This window comes from Pecten maximus, chromosome 17, assembly GCF_902652985.1.
Source record: "Pecten maximus chromosome 17, xPecMax1.1, whole genome shotgun sequence".
Taxonomy (NCBI): domain Eukaryota; kingdom Metazoa; phylum Mollusca; class Bivalvia; order Pectinida; family Pectinidae; genus Pecten; species Pecten maximus.
This window is the reverse complement of record NC_047031.1, coordinates 12,726,880-12,740,420: the sequence shown is the minus strand read 5'-3', so window position 1 is coordinate 12,740,420 and position 13,541 is coordinate 12,726,880.

Genomic DNA, 13,541 nt, shown 5'->3' with positions numbered 1-13,541 from the left:
CCGTAGGATACCTGACTACAAGAGACAGAGCAGATACACCACGGGACCGCTGTCTGCCCCCACGACTACTGACATACAAGACCAGAAGTTGAAGATTTTTGATAAGAACAGATAGAGTCCGAAAAGTTAAGCGTGACTGGGTGGACACTTTACTGGCGGCTAACCTGGTAAGGGAGTTAGCTGAAAACCGCCCTTCCGGTTTATTAAAAAGCTGACCTACCCTGGTAGTGATCGTTCTCAAACGAGTGTATTAGCCGGAGCGGAGATTCGTAAAATATACTAATCCTTTTGAGTATTTTGTGGTTGTAGATTTGTAGTAGTTGTAGTAGTAGAGTAATGACGAATTCGTAGATTGGTGGTTCCTCTGTTTATTGATGCAGATAGGTATATGATGTGTCCGTTCGCAGACGGCTAAGAGCGACCTTAGTATGAATCGAAGGCTAAACTTTTATAATGATCATGATGTGCATCGGCCGGACAGATAGATTTCCCCCAACTTAATATGGTTATGGGGTTCGTTACCTGAGGTCTACATGTAAACACCACATTAATTAGAACTACAAGAAGATCATTGGATACAACCAGTATTACATGAACATGGTATAGATAACATCCAAGTTGTTTAGAGAACCGAGGTCTATCTAATTACTGGCAAATTAGCTAACATGTATACATGTAGATATGATTAAACTTCTACTGAACATATTACAGTACATTCGGGATCCTGCTCTCGAACCCAGGCACCCGATGATTCGTCCGTGCTGTACTTAAAATTAAAATGAGACTTAAGACAACATTTTAGGTTAATAAAATCATACAATCTGTGAGGAAGAGGTCCTTCACTCATCTAGACCTAAAAGAACAGAAAACAATTCTGTACAAAAAAGAAGAAAACATTGTACTCATACCAATTAATTTAACGGCGGATAGAGCAGTTTTGGCGAAGGCATGATGATCCCTTACAACAATAAGTTCTGGTACCTAACTGGCAATAACTTCTATCATGATGTTTTAGTGGTACGACCGAAAATGAGTGCTGAGTATAACATCGAGATGTTAAACTATCCGAGTCCCGAGTCCGCACTGCCCATAGTCATGGACATTGTCCCTTTTACAGAAGGTTGTTATGAAACTACTTATGAAACCATTAAATTTTATATAAGTTAATAAATGCTGACCCTGGCAGATGGAAGCAGATGGTCATCTTGGCCTACGTTTACCTACTATCATGGCAGGCTGGCCACGCCATTCTGACCACCTACAATGAAAGGTAATTATAAGTTAAAGGCACAAGTAGAATGGCAGCTTCTATCTAAAGTCCGCACTCTCTACCTGTCGTTTTCATACCTTCGGAACGCCTACCTCGGACAACAAAACTGAGAAATTGCTTTTTCAATATGATTTACTTTATTTTCTTCGTAATATAATTAACAAGACACGTGCGACAACAAATGCACCTGATCATAGGTCGCCCTTCCAGTAACCTATCTATTATTGTCATCGCTAATCATGACCACAGCAATACCTTCCATGTCCTTTCACTTAGGGAAATCGACATTGTGCTCGAATGTTTAGTATGTCTAAACAAAGTTGTTGTACGTAGTCCGAGATAGCTTCTTAAGGTTGGTTGTTGGATCCACTTTCGCACAAGATAACGTAGCCTCCCAAAACGCACTCACCACACGCATGTGTGTCGCACGCACGGGAGGCTTAAATGACTTTAGCTATTGACAGGACATTAAAAAATAATAAGCCAAAACCTTAAGATAAACACTCCCTTAAAAATTACTTGTTGCAAGTCTAGTCTCCGTTCTTACATTTTGTTAAGATGTAGATGTGTAAGTGTAGATAGTCCAGTGAACACATTATGAAGGACCATCCCTAACATATTCATGAAAGCTGGTGTCAGTTCAGACAGTCCATTGAATACATTGTTGGGTAGCACGCGCGGCTATCTTTTTTGTATAAAGAAGAGAGCTTACTGCTTACTCACTTAAGAACCATATGCCACTAGTTATCGTGTGAAATGCTCCTTTTCCTACGCAGCACTTGTAATAATTCACTAACCGAATTAAGTCAGATTCTTTATCTGCTGTACTCAGCGAATCTAACGTTAAAAATAAAAACGATAGTATATTGTTTGGCCCTAAATGACCCCAGTTGTCGATTGGCCGTAAAACAAACAAACAAACAGCGAATCTAAACCAGTATACACTATTAAGTGCTACATTTAACACGATAAACGTATCCTATATAATTCTGTATATATAATTCTACTAACATATACATTCAAGGGCCGATTACTCTTCAAGGAGTAACAGCTCTATTTCTACGATATGTTCGTTTTATTCCAGGCGTGCGACAAGCCTGTCGATATCAGATCCTTAAAATCGCAATATTGTAATCCGTAATATAAACAACGTAAACAACCAGTGATTGCCTTTAAAATTCCAATGTTACAGCATTGTCATTTGTAAATACACACAATCTGTCGACCACTTTCTATGCTCGGTTTCGATAGAATCGCTCGATGTCCAGAATCTTAACTGTGCACAATACATGAAAGATGTGACTTTATCACTTTTTCCAGAATAAAAAAATCCGTTCAGGTGTCTACATGTGCTTAAATAAACGAAAGTTCAACCCAGGTTCCAAATACCATCAGTTAATTACACCAGGATCCTCCAGGTGAGACATACAGCCACACAATAGTCAAAACAGGTACAAATACAGCCACACAGTAGTCAAAACAGGTACAAATACAGCCACACAGTAGTCTAAACGGCTACAAATACAGCCACACAGTAGTCACAACAGGTACAAATACAGCCACACAGTAGTCACAACAGGTACAAATACAGCCACACAGTAGTCAAAACGGGTACAAATACAGCCACGCAGTAGTCAAAACAGGTACAAATACAGCCACCCAGTAGTCACAACAGGTACAAATACAGCCACGCAGTAGTCACACGAGTACAAATACAGCCACACAGTAGTCATTTCTACAGTCTTTGTACTTCCTAAATCCGAATCCGTCTTAGCAAATAGTTCGTTGTTCTCCGAAATTAAATCGGCTATGTCAGCTCAATGTTCTGGTGTTACATACAGTTCAGTGACCATATCTATTTGGTCAGTAGTTTTTGTGTCTTTTGTCCTGCTGATGTTACTTACAGACGCTATACTTTGTTCTTGTATACCTTCAACTTTCCCTGAAATTGGTGTACGTGGGAATCTCCCAAAATTCATTGCAAACTACATATCTGACAGACATTTTAAGGTTCGCGTTGGCTCAACGTATTCTGAAACATCTAAACAGGAAATGGGAGTCCCTCAGTGTGGGAACTGTTCCGTAACTCTTTTCGGTCTGAAAATCAACAGTATAACTAAATGTCTCGGTAAGTCAACTGAAGGGTCTCTATTTGTTGATGACTTCTTTATCTGCTGTAGGTCGAAGAACATGCACACGATAGAACGACAACTTCAACAATGTTTGGGCAAATTTTCCAGATCAAAAACTGTCTGCATGCACTTCTGCCAAAAACGAAAGCCACATAATGATCCCGATCTAACATTAAATGGAAGCAAAATTCCAGTTGTAGAGCAAACCAAATTCCTCGGACTAATTTTCGATTCAAAACTCTCCTTTGTTCCACATATTAAACACCTAAAGGATAAGTGCTCAAAGGCAATGAATATTTTACGCGTACTATCTCACACCGACTGGGGTGCGGACCGTGAAATGCTCTTGCGCATTTATAGGGCACTTATTCGATTAAAACTCGACTATGGGTCCATCGTTTATGGATCGGCACGGAATTCTTACCTGCAAATGTTGGATCCTATCCATAATCAAGGATTACGTCTAGCACTTGGTGCTTTCCGAACAACACCAGTGCAGAGCCTTTATGTAGAGGCAATGAACCATCTTTAAATGACAGAAGGAAAAAACTTTCTCTTCAATATGCCGTCCAATTGAAATCCAACCCGAAAAATCCGGCTCTTGACCTTGTTGTCAATCCGCAATACCAAAACATATTTACTCAAAACCAAAAACTATTACCAACATTTGGCATTAGAATTTCGAATTTTCTTCATGAACTTAACATAAGCTTAGACAACATAGGCGAATACACCGTATCGGATGTACCGCCATGGCTTGTCGAAACACCTGATATTAACCTTACTCTACACGTGAGGGCAAAATCGAGTGTATTACCCGAAGAACACAAATCCTCCTTTCGGGAATGCATTAAAGATTTTCCCGATCACGTTCAGATCTACACTGATGGCTCAAAAGATGGAGTAAAGGTCTCCGCAGCATGCTATTCCGATCACCATTACTCTTCAATCCGCTTACCAGATGGTGCCTCTATCTTCTCTGCGGAAGCATGTGCCATCGATTTGGCCCTCGACCATATCGAAGAACAACGCATTAGAAAGGTAATCATTTGTTCCGACTCTCTATCTGTCCTTCAGAATTTACATTCACGAGATCCAAAGAATATACTCATACAAAACCTTGTTTTACGAATATCTCGTATCTTAAAAAAATGCAAAATAACACTACTTTTGATTCCGAGCCATGTCGGAATTAAAGGCAACGAACATGTTGACCGCCAAGCAAAACTTGCTCTAAATCTGCAACAAACAAATATTAAAATACCATATACAGATTTCAAACCTGTAATTAGTTCTGCCATTCACAGTAAATGGCAGCAATGCTGGTCTCTTGAGACGAGCAACAAACTTTTTAAAGTACAACCAAAACTTAAAACATCAAAACCAAGTCGGAAGGATCGTAGAGAGGAAATAGTCCTCTCTCGGCTCCGCACCGGGCACACATATCCTACTCATTCGTTCCTTTTGAAACGAGAGGATCCACCGGTGTGTTATGCATGTGATGCTCAATTCACAGTGGAGCATTTTTTAATAGAATGTTCCGATTTCAAGCACATTCGTGATAAATACTTTCGAGTCCGGATATGAAAACCCTTTTCAGTTCCGTGGATTCGAAAACAATATTTAGCTACTTGAAAGAAATCGATCTATTTTATAGACTTTGATGTCTTTTACGTTACTGTCTTTGACGTTCTATTTATATAACAAAGTTCAAATAATCTATTCGTACATATACATATTTTACCATTTTTAACCAACTTTTTTTATGATAATGATCTAAATATACAATACGGATGCTTTTAAAAATGACAAATTTTATCAGATTTTAACTTACAAAATAAAACATGTTCGTATATTGTTTGGCCCTAAATGACCCTAGTTGTCGATGGGCCGTAAAACATCAACAAACAAAGTCTTTGATTTGTTCTATTTATAACAAAGTTCACATAATCTATTCGTACATATTATTTCACATAATCTATTCGTACATATATGTATTTTACCATTTTTTAACCACCTTTTATTATAATGATGTAAATATACAATACGGATGCTTTTAAAAAATGACGAATTTTATCTGATTTTAACTTTAAAAATAAAACATGATAGTATATTGTTTGGCCCTAAATGACCCTAGTTGTCGATGGGCCGTAAAACATAAACAAACAAACAAACCCACTTGAAAGTTTAGAGTTGTCGCCCCGTCAGTAGTCAGTGAACTACCGTTTACAGATTGTAAGTAAACTTTGATTTGTCAGCTTCGGAGGATCTTTCAACATCGATACACCCTGCTATGAATAAGCGATACTTCTGCTCCTGAATTTACTAGAGCCCTAAATTTTCGTTTATTTATTTTAACTAAAATTGAATTTGGATTTCCTGCCAAATTTATTTGGAATTTACGCTTTTCTTCTCCTGGCATCGGCCTTGACATGACAGGAGTTTCCTAGTTTTTTCGATTGTTACCGTTTAATTGGGGACCCCCACAATGCCAACATTCTATTGTCCGTTACCCTGATTTTGTTGATTACCCTGATGCTGTTTATAGGCTTTAATTTGTTTCGCACCTGACCTACATTTTTTTGCTATGTGGCCTGCTTCCCACATTTGTAACACTGTCGATTTCGATTAGTTGTGGATGGGCCGTAAAACATAAACAAACAAACAAACTGTCGATTTCGATAGTGATCTATTTCTACGTCTTGCCTCACCCCAGAAGCACCATCTGAATGTCTAGGTGAGAGAGAGTGCAACGCAAACCAACGCCTTACATTTTGTTCATCCCTAGCTATTTTAAGGGCACTTTCTAACTTATCGGGGTTTTCCCTGATTAGTTTCATCCTAATTTCCGGATTGTGTAGTCCCTTTGTGAAGTACCCCACCAACTGACGTTGGATGAGGTCGTTACTCAGGTCCTGGCCGAATGAGTCTTTCCCTATGTCTGTAAGTCTTTCTGCAAAGACTTCAACGTTCTCGCCACTCTTTTGTTTAACTGTCTCTAAAACGTCGAGCGCATGTTGCGGGTCGACAATTTCCGCAAACCTTAGCTCTAGTTCGGCCTTAAACGCCGCCCATGCCACCCCAGGGTGCTCGTTCAAGTACCGCTGCATAAAGTCAGCCACCACGCCACCAGCTGACTAATGCGACATAATAATGTCGCATTCCATCAGGTATTTGAGTCGCTATGGCGTAACGGTCGACAGAACGCAACCAACTTTTAAACTGTTTGGAATCCCCTTCGAATGTTTTAATGTTGGCCCCCGCCCCTTAGATCGCTACGGAAGCCCCAAATACCCCCACTTGATCGCAAAGTGCATCGAAAACCTCTTTAAACCCTGCCTGGTCGACCATGTTTGATTAAAAATACAAAGGTATAAAAACAACAAAATCAGTAAGCCACTTACCCAGTACTTTACAATGGTCTCTCCTCGTATCCGGCCGGGACTACTCCGTCGATCAGTTTTGGTTCTGCCAAGGGTATATTTAGTCGCTCCCTAATCTCCTTAAATGTCGGTGGTTTTACAACAGCGGGCTCTGGCTTAATTTCCACGATGATCATTGGCAGGTACACAATCTTTACGGTTCTGGTTGTCTGTTTTTGATTGTCCATTTGATGTTTGTTTGGTTTTTTTTTGAAATAATAAATCCTGGTCACGGCACCATTAATAAGCCATGTAACACTTGAGGTGACTACATGAACTTAATTAATTGACAGTTCTTGATTCCTTTCGTTTTATTACTATTCCGTGTCCAAAACGTACATCAACTATACAAGTTCCAAAAGTTAAAAATGTCCAAAAATGAATGTGGAAATACAGGGACGCAAAGTGATGTCATATATTCGTAACCCCGGAACAGGGACTTCGAAATGATTCGACTAGCTTGTTGGCTGGTCAACTCAAAGTGTGTTGGTAGCCAGTAATGCGTTGGCTCTTTTATGCCTACAGAGTACTAACTTCTTGGCCAAATCACATATACCAATAACTGCCATTACTTTGGCCTTCCCATTGCCTCAATGTAAATATACGACATCACTTCGGACAGTTTTATGTACGGACAGGTAAAATAGGTCTCATACACCTCTTGACCAGTATGACAACAAACACGTGGACATTCATATATATATACTGAAAAGAAAAAGAAACGCAACTTCAAATTGTAGGTTTAATAAAATAATACTTGTGAGCATTATGTTTAAATTTCATATGTAATAGTTAATATTGAATATTGATGTAACATCCTTTAAATGTTTAGAGATTTTTAAGAACAGGTCACTTTGCTAGAAGGTCATGATTGGTAGTACCCTACGTGAATCCAAGTTGAAATGGCAGCAGTTTTGAAACCGTGCCCTAATATCGTGCGTGTCCTCCTCGAACAGTTATCACATCTCTAATTCTTTGTTGCATTGAGTTCATCAGGGCATTGACTTTCCGTATTGGAATGTTATTCCATTCTTGGACGAGTGCATTTGCTAACTGAGGGAGGGTATTTGGGGGGTTACGGCGATTTCGAATTCTTCTGTCTAATTCATCCCACAAATGCTCGATTGGGGACAGGTCGGGGCTATATGGAGGCCAATCTATAGGAACAATGTTCTGTGTCGCAAGAAAGTCTCTACAGACTCTTGCAACGTGTGGTCTCGCGTTATCTTGCTGAAAGGTTAGATGATGCTGCCTAACAAACGGCACAACATGGGGCCTAAGGATCTCATCCCGATAGCGTACGGCCGTTAAATTCCCATTGACTATCACCAAAGGCGTCTTCAAACCATGGGAGATTCCCGCCCAAACCATAACTGATCCACCCCCAAATCGGTCGTGTTCCAAAACACAGGCGTCAGCAAAACGTTCGCCTCGACGCCGGTACACACGTTGACGGCCATCTGCTCGAAATAACGTGAATCGAGATTCATCGGTGAAGAGCATAGACCTCCAACGTCTCATAGGAAAACGTCTGGGCATATGTGCCGTTGCCCATTGCATACGACGTGCTCGACGTTATCAGAAAAGAAAAAAAAATGCGACACCCAATGTTACTTTTGGTTATGAAGAGAGAGAGTCTTAAAAAAAAAACAAAAAAGTATATGTGTGGAAAAAAAACACCTGTAATGATGCATATGAAAATTGTTTTTCCTTATAAAAATTTTGTAAAAATAAGGGGGGGAGGGGTGTCTTTTTTTACCCCCCCCCCCCCCCCCCTTTACCTGGCCATCGTGTCCTCTCTCCACCACGTACAGACTGATCCAATGTGTGTTGTTCGAAGAATAATAAATTGTTCTGTCGAAGAATAATAAGTTATTCTCAATTGTCAGAATAACAAGTTGTTCTGTCGAAGGAGAATAATAAATTGTTCTCAATTGTGAGAATAATAAGTTATTCTCAAAAAGGAGAATAATAAGTTATTCTCGAAGGAGAATAATAAGTTATTCTCAATCGTCAAAAGGAGAATAATAAATTGTTCTCAATTGTCAGAATAATACGTTATTTATTAGTCTAGAGAGTCATTAGACAGGATCAGTCTGTACGTGGTGGGAGAGAGAGAACGTCGTGTTGGGTTGTGTCGTGGGACGCGATTATATAAGATTGTGGGTACATCGTCATAAGATTGTCGAATAATAAGTTATTCTCTCTTATTTGTCGAATTTCTCGAAGGAGAATAATAAGTTATTCTCAATTGTCAAAAGGAGAATAATAAGTTATTCTGACTTATGGAGAATAACAAATTGTTCTGTCTATGAGAATAATAAGTTATTCTGTCTATGAGAATAATAAGTTATTCTGATGGAGAATAATAAGTTATTCGTTATTTATTAGTCTAAAGTCAATAGACAGGATCAGTCTGTTATCGTACGTGGTGGAGAGAGGACATGCTGTAGGGTTATTCAAGCAAAGGTTTTTGTGAGGAGGTAATATATAATGTTACAGGGGAAAGACAACAACTTGTTACTGAGAAAAAAAACTGATTTATCTTACAATGTATAAACACTTATTACATTGTAAAACACTTCCTACAATGTTATAACATTTATTACGTTGTATAAAACATCATACATTGTATAACCATTTTTCCTAGGATATATACATTATGTGATTTACGAAACGGACCTATGCTCAAATTTTTCGTGATGTATATACTTGCTACAACACTTATTACGTTGTATAAAAACACTTGCTACAACACTTATTACGTTGTATAAAAACATTTGTATAACCATTTTTTAACATTTTTCCTAGGATATATACATTATGTGATTTACGAAACGAACCTATGCTCAAATTTTTCGTGACCGTAAAACACTTGATACAACACTTATTACGTTGTATAAAAACATCATACATTGTACAACCATTTTAACATTTTTCCTAGGATATATACATTATGTGATTTACGAAACGAACCTATGCTCAAATTTTTAACTGATTGACAACTTGTTACTGAGAAACTTTTTTTTCGTGAAGCTACTTGTCTTTTTTTCAAAGGGAGGTAATTAGGGCAGATAACTCCAACACACAAAAATAGTTGTTTTTTTTAAAAACATAACAAAAAAAACCCATAATTTATATAAATTTTTTATTTTTAAAAAAAAAACGTCTGAGGTGTTTGTTACACATGAATTGAGTGTACTGGATTAGGGCGGTGTCACAAGTCCACAACGGAAAGAGGGCGTTTTTTAAAGTGACATGTCCCCGCGATATCACAGGAACACATCTTTCCGGCTCCAATAATTCATGTGGACCCCCCCGGGTGATGCTCCGTTTCTGGTGACAGAATCACGGATGTTCTTCGTACGAACGGCCATAGGACCCCTCATCGGGTCCTTTAATCAGACTTTTTTAATGTTCTTTAGACGTTTTGAACTTCTTTTTGTGGTCGGAATATGTCCATTATGTTGAGTTCATTAAAATCTTTCATTTTTCTTGTGTAATTGACGATTATGTCGCTCAACATCCTCCATCATCAAAGATTCTTCGATGTAATTTCCAAAACAGATGAGGTTTTTATAACGCACTAACTACTTCAAAAATGTCTACTGTAATCCTCCTCCTAGGTATGGAGATAGAGAATTCGCCACAACGTCGATTGCTGCATCGATGATCATTGTCATTTCCAAGCTCCATATTTTCTTCGTATTTTTCTAGTATGCATCTTCAAATGACATAGTGGCCAACAAACGTTCGAGTTTTTTCATGTTACTTTCCATTTTTGGAAGTTTTCCAAAAAAAAAAAAAAAAAACACTTTTATATATATAATGTATAAACAATTTATTGTTTTTTTTACAACAATGTATTGTTCATTCTTTTCCTGAGACGCTTCACTCTGTTTGAAGTCCTTTTCCTTTTTTTGTGGTTTTCTTCTTTAGAGAAGTCCTCTCGCCGATTAGGTTGATTTTAATTTTGTCGATTACGTTGGCCGACTCTCTCAAAGATTCAGCGAGAACTTGGTAGTGTTCAAAACCGATGATGTTTTTATCATATAGTGCGTGGATTACTTCATAAGCGTCTGTCCGTATTCCTAGGTATGGAGCTAGAGATTGACTGGGTGGTGCATCCAATTCGATAATCATTGTAGATTCCACCCTAACATCCGATACACGCCCTGTTATGGGTCGACCTAAGTCCACCATGGTTATCTCTTTTCACACACACACAACTTATATATATATATAAAACAATTTATTGTCAAGCATGGACAAACAATGAATTATTGTTACCTAATAATGTAGATAACGTTGTGGGTTCTTCTTTATCATCGTCCTTGAATATTTTATTCAATAGCGAAATGAAATCATCTGTGTTGTTGTAATCGGTCAATGCTCTACACAATGCTTGTGTGTAATGAGACAAACCTCGTCCTCTGTTTCGAAACCATCCCCAACACGACTCTATATCTTGGGGCATCGAATGTATCAATACGTTGTCGCATAATAACGTCGGTTGTTGTTGGTTAACAACCCATTCTGGTACTGGAGTGACGTGGTTCTTTCCCGAATGGGTTATTTCGTATGGACAATCGTTCTGGATGAAGAAAAACTTTGGAATTTTTTTTGTTTTGTTAAAAATGTCGATAATATCTTGCACTCTAACGATACTGTCCTTTTCTTCGGATCCAAGATAGCGGCTTCCGACTAATTTTCCGTTTTTAAACAATCCAGTCACTGGGCTTCCGAAGACTCTGCCTTCCCCAGGACACATTACCATTTTTGATCCCGATCCATAAGAGGATATTACGCATATAAAACTTTCGAATTCAGACTCTTCGATACGTATAGCCGCTCGTTTTAATGTTTCTAACAGATCTTTCTCTGTTAAATTGATGTGAATGTGTTCCACGTCGTTAAATTCTCGACTCTCGTCATCATATTTTTCCATAAATTTGATACCTGGATATTTTGAAAAACATCTTCTGAGTGTTTTTGCATCTCTAAGAGCACCAAATCTTTGTGGACGTTCTGACTTGTTTTTAAAATCTCGATTACTAACGAGTAGTACAAGCGCAACCATTGTTGTTGTGATGACACATTGCACTATATTACATATATATATATATATATAAGTGAGTCTAAATCAATAAATTGTTTTATTTGCTGGGAGGATTAGGACGTCGTCTCGGAAAATTATCGGCGATCATAGTATGACTATCGATCCACGGACCACACATACCATCGGGGAAAGGATCAGTTACAATTTTTAAACGATTGATACAAACTTTGTCGTCGTCTTTAAAATGTACTAATATCTCGTTTCCTTCAATATCCTGACCATCACACGATGATCCAACACAGTACATACAAGCTAAATGATGTGAATATTCGTTACCACAAAATGGGACATCTTCTGGTACTTGCACGTGAAAAACGGTTCGGGGTTGTTCTTGAACCCAAGGATTGACCGGTTGCGACATAAATACTTTTGATGCGTCACCATGTTTTAATAACGTCACTGCTACTACTACCAGTAATGTAACTAACCCTCTCATTGTTTTTTTTTTTGTGTTTTGTAAATTATTTTTTTTTTGTAATTCACTAATAGTTTTCTAACTATGACAGTTGAAAGAAACAAAAAACCGGAAATTTATCGACCATAAACAGATCAATACATTGTTTCAGTTTAACCAGTAGATATATATAAAACGTTGTAAAAATATCAGAATAGAAAAGCAAGAAGATGGTTTTTCCGTACCACGTATACGATGCTGTTTCTAGGCTAATGGACCAGATATTAGATGACGTAAACTGGAACACACTGATTGATCATCTAGCTTTGACTCTAACTACAAAAGATGTCCATCAATTAGTGTCAGGAGACAACTATGATATTGGAGAACAAACGAAACAAACAATCAGTATTTTTGTAAGAGATTGCATCAACAGCGGTGATGACGACTACGAGATAAATTATCGGTTGATACATAAATGGGTTTTGAATATACGAGCAAACCCTGCCGATGATGTGATATTTATTATGGCAACCTGTCTAGAAAATCTCGGTTTTTCGAACAACGTGTGTTCGGTTGCTATGGGATTGAACAAGTTGAAACAAGAAGTGACGGGAATTCAATTGTTTTGTATAGCCAATAGTATTGAAAAAGATAGAGACTTGAGAAGATTGTGTAGAGTTTTAGGTGCATCAGAATCCTGTATTGCGGTAGGGTTGATCCATAAATACGACCTACAGGATGTGGATTATAAAGAATACACATTACATTATTGTGTAACAATGCATGATTTGCTGCGCAATAATACTACATCGTGCGAAACAGTGATATCGAGCATCATCAAGCTCGGATTAGATATCGACTACAATAAATTGATATCGGTGTGTATGTATTATCCTCCTATATCTTTTGAAGAAATCAATGCATGGATTGAAGACGCCGGAGGACCAATAGAAAAGGTGATGACGGCAGACAAAACAATAACTTGTTCTTAGGCGGAACAATGTATTGTTCGTGTGTGTGGGTGGTGTGTTGTGCGTATATATACCAACGATGGAACATCATAATCATTGTTTGTTCAGGTGTTGTTCAGGTGTATCTTCTCTCGGATGTCTTCTGTACAAGATTTAGAAGTGTTGAAGCAGAATCAAGACTTATTAGATGAATGTTGTTGTTTTTTCCCACAAGAATTGCTGTGGCTGAT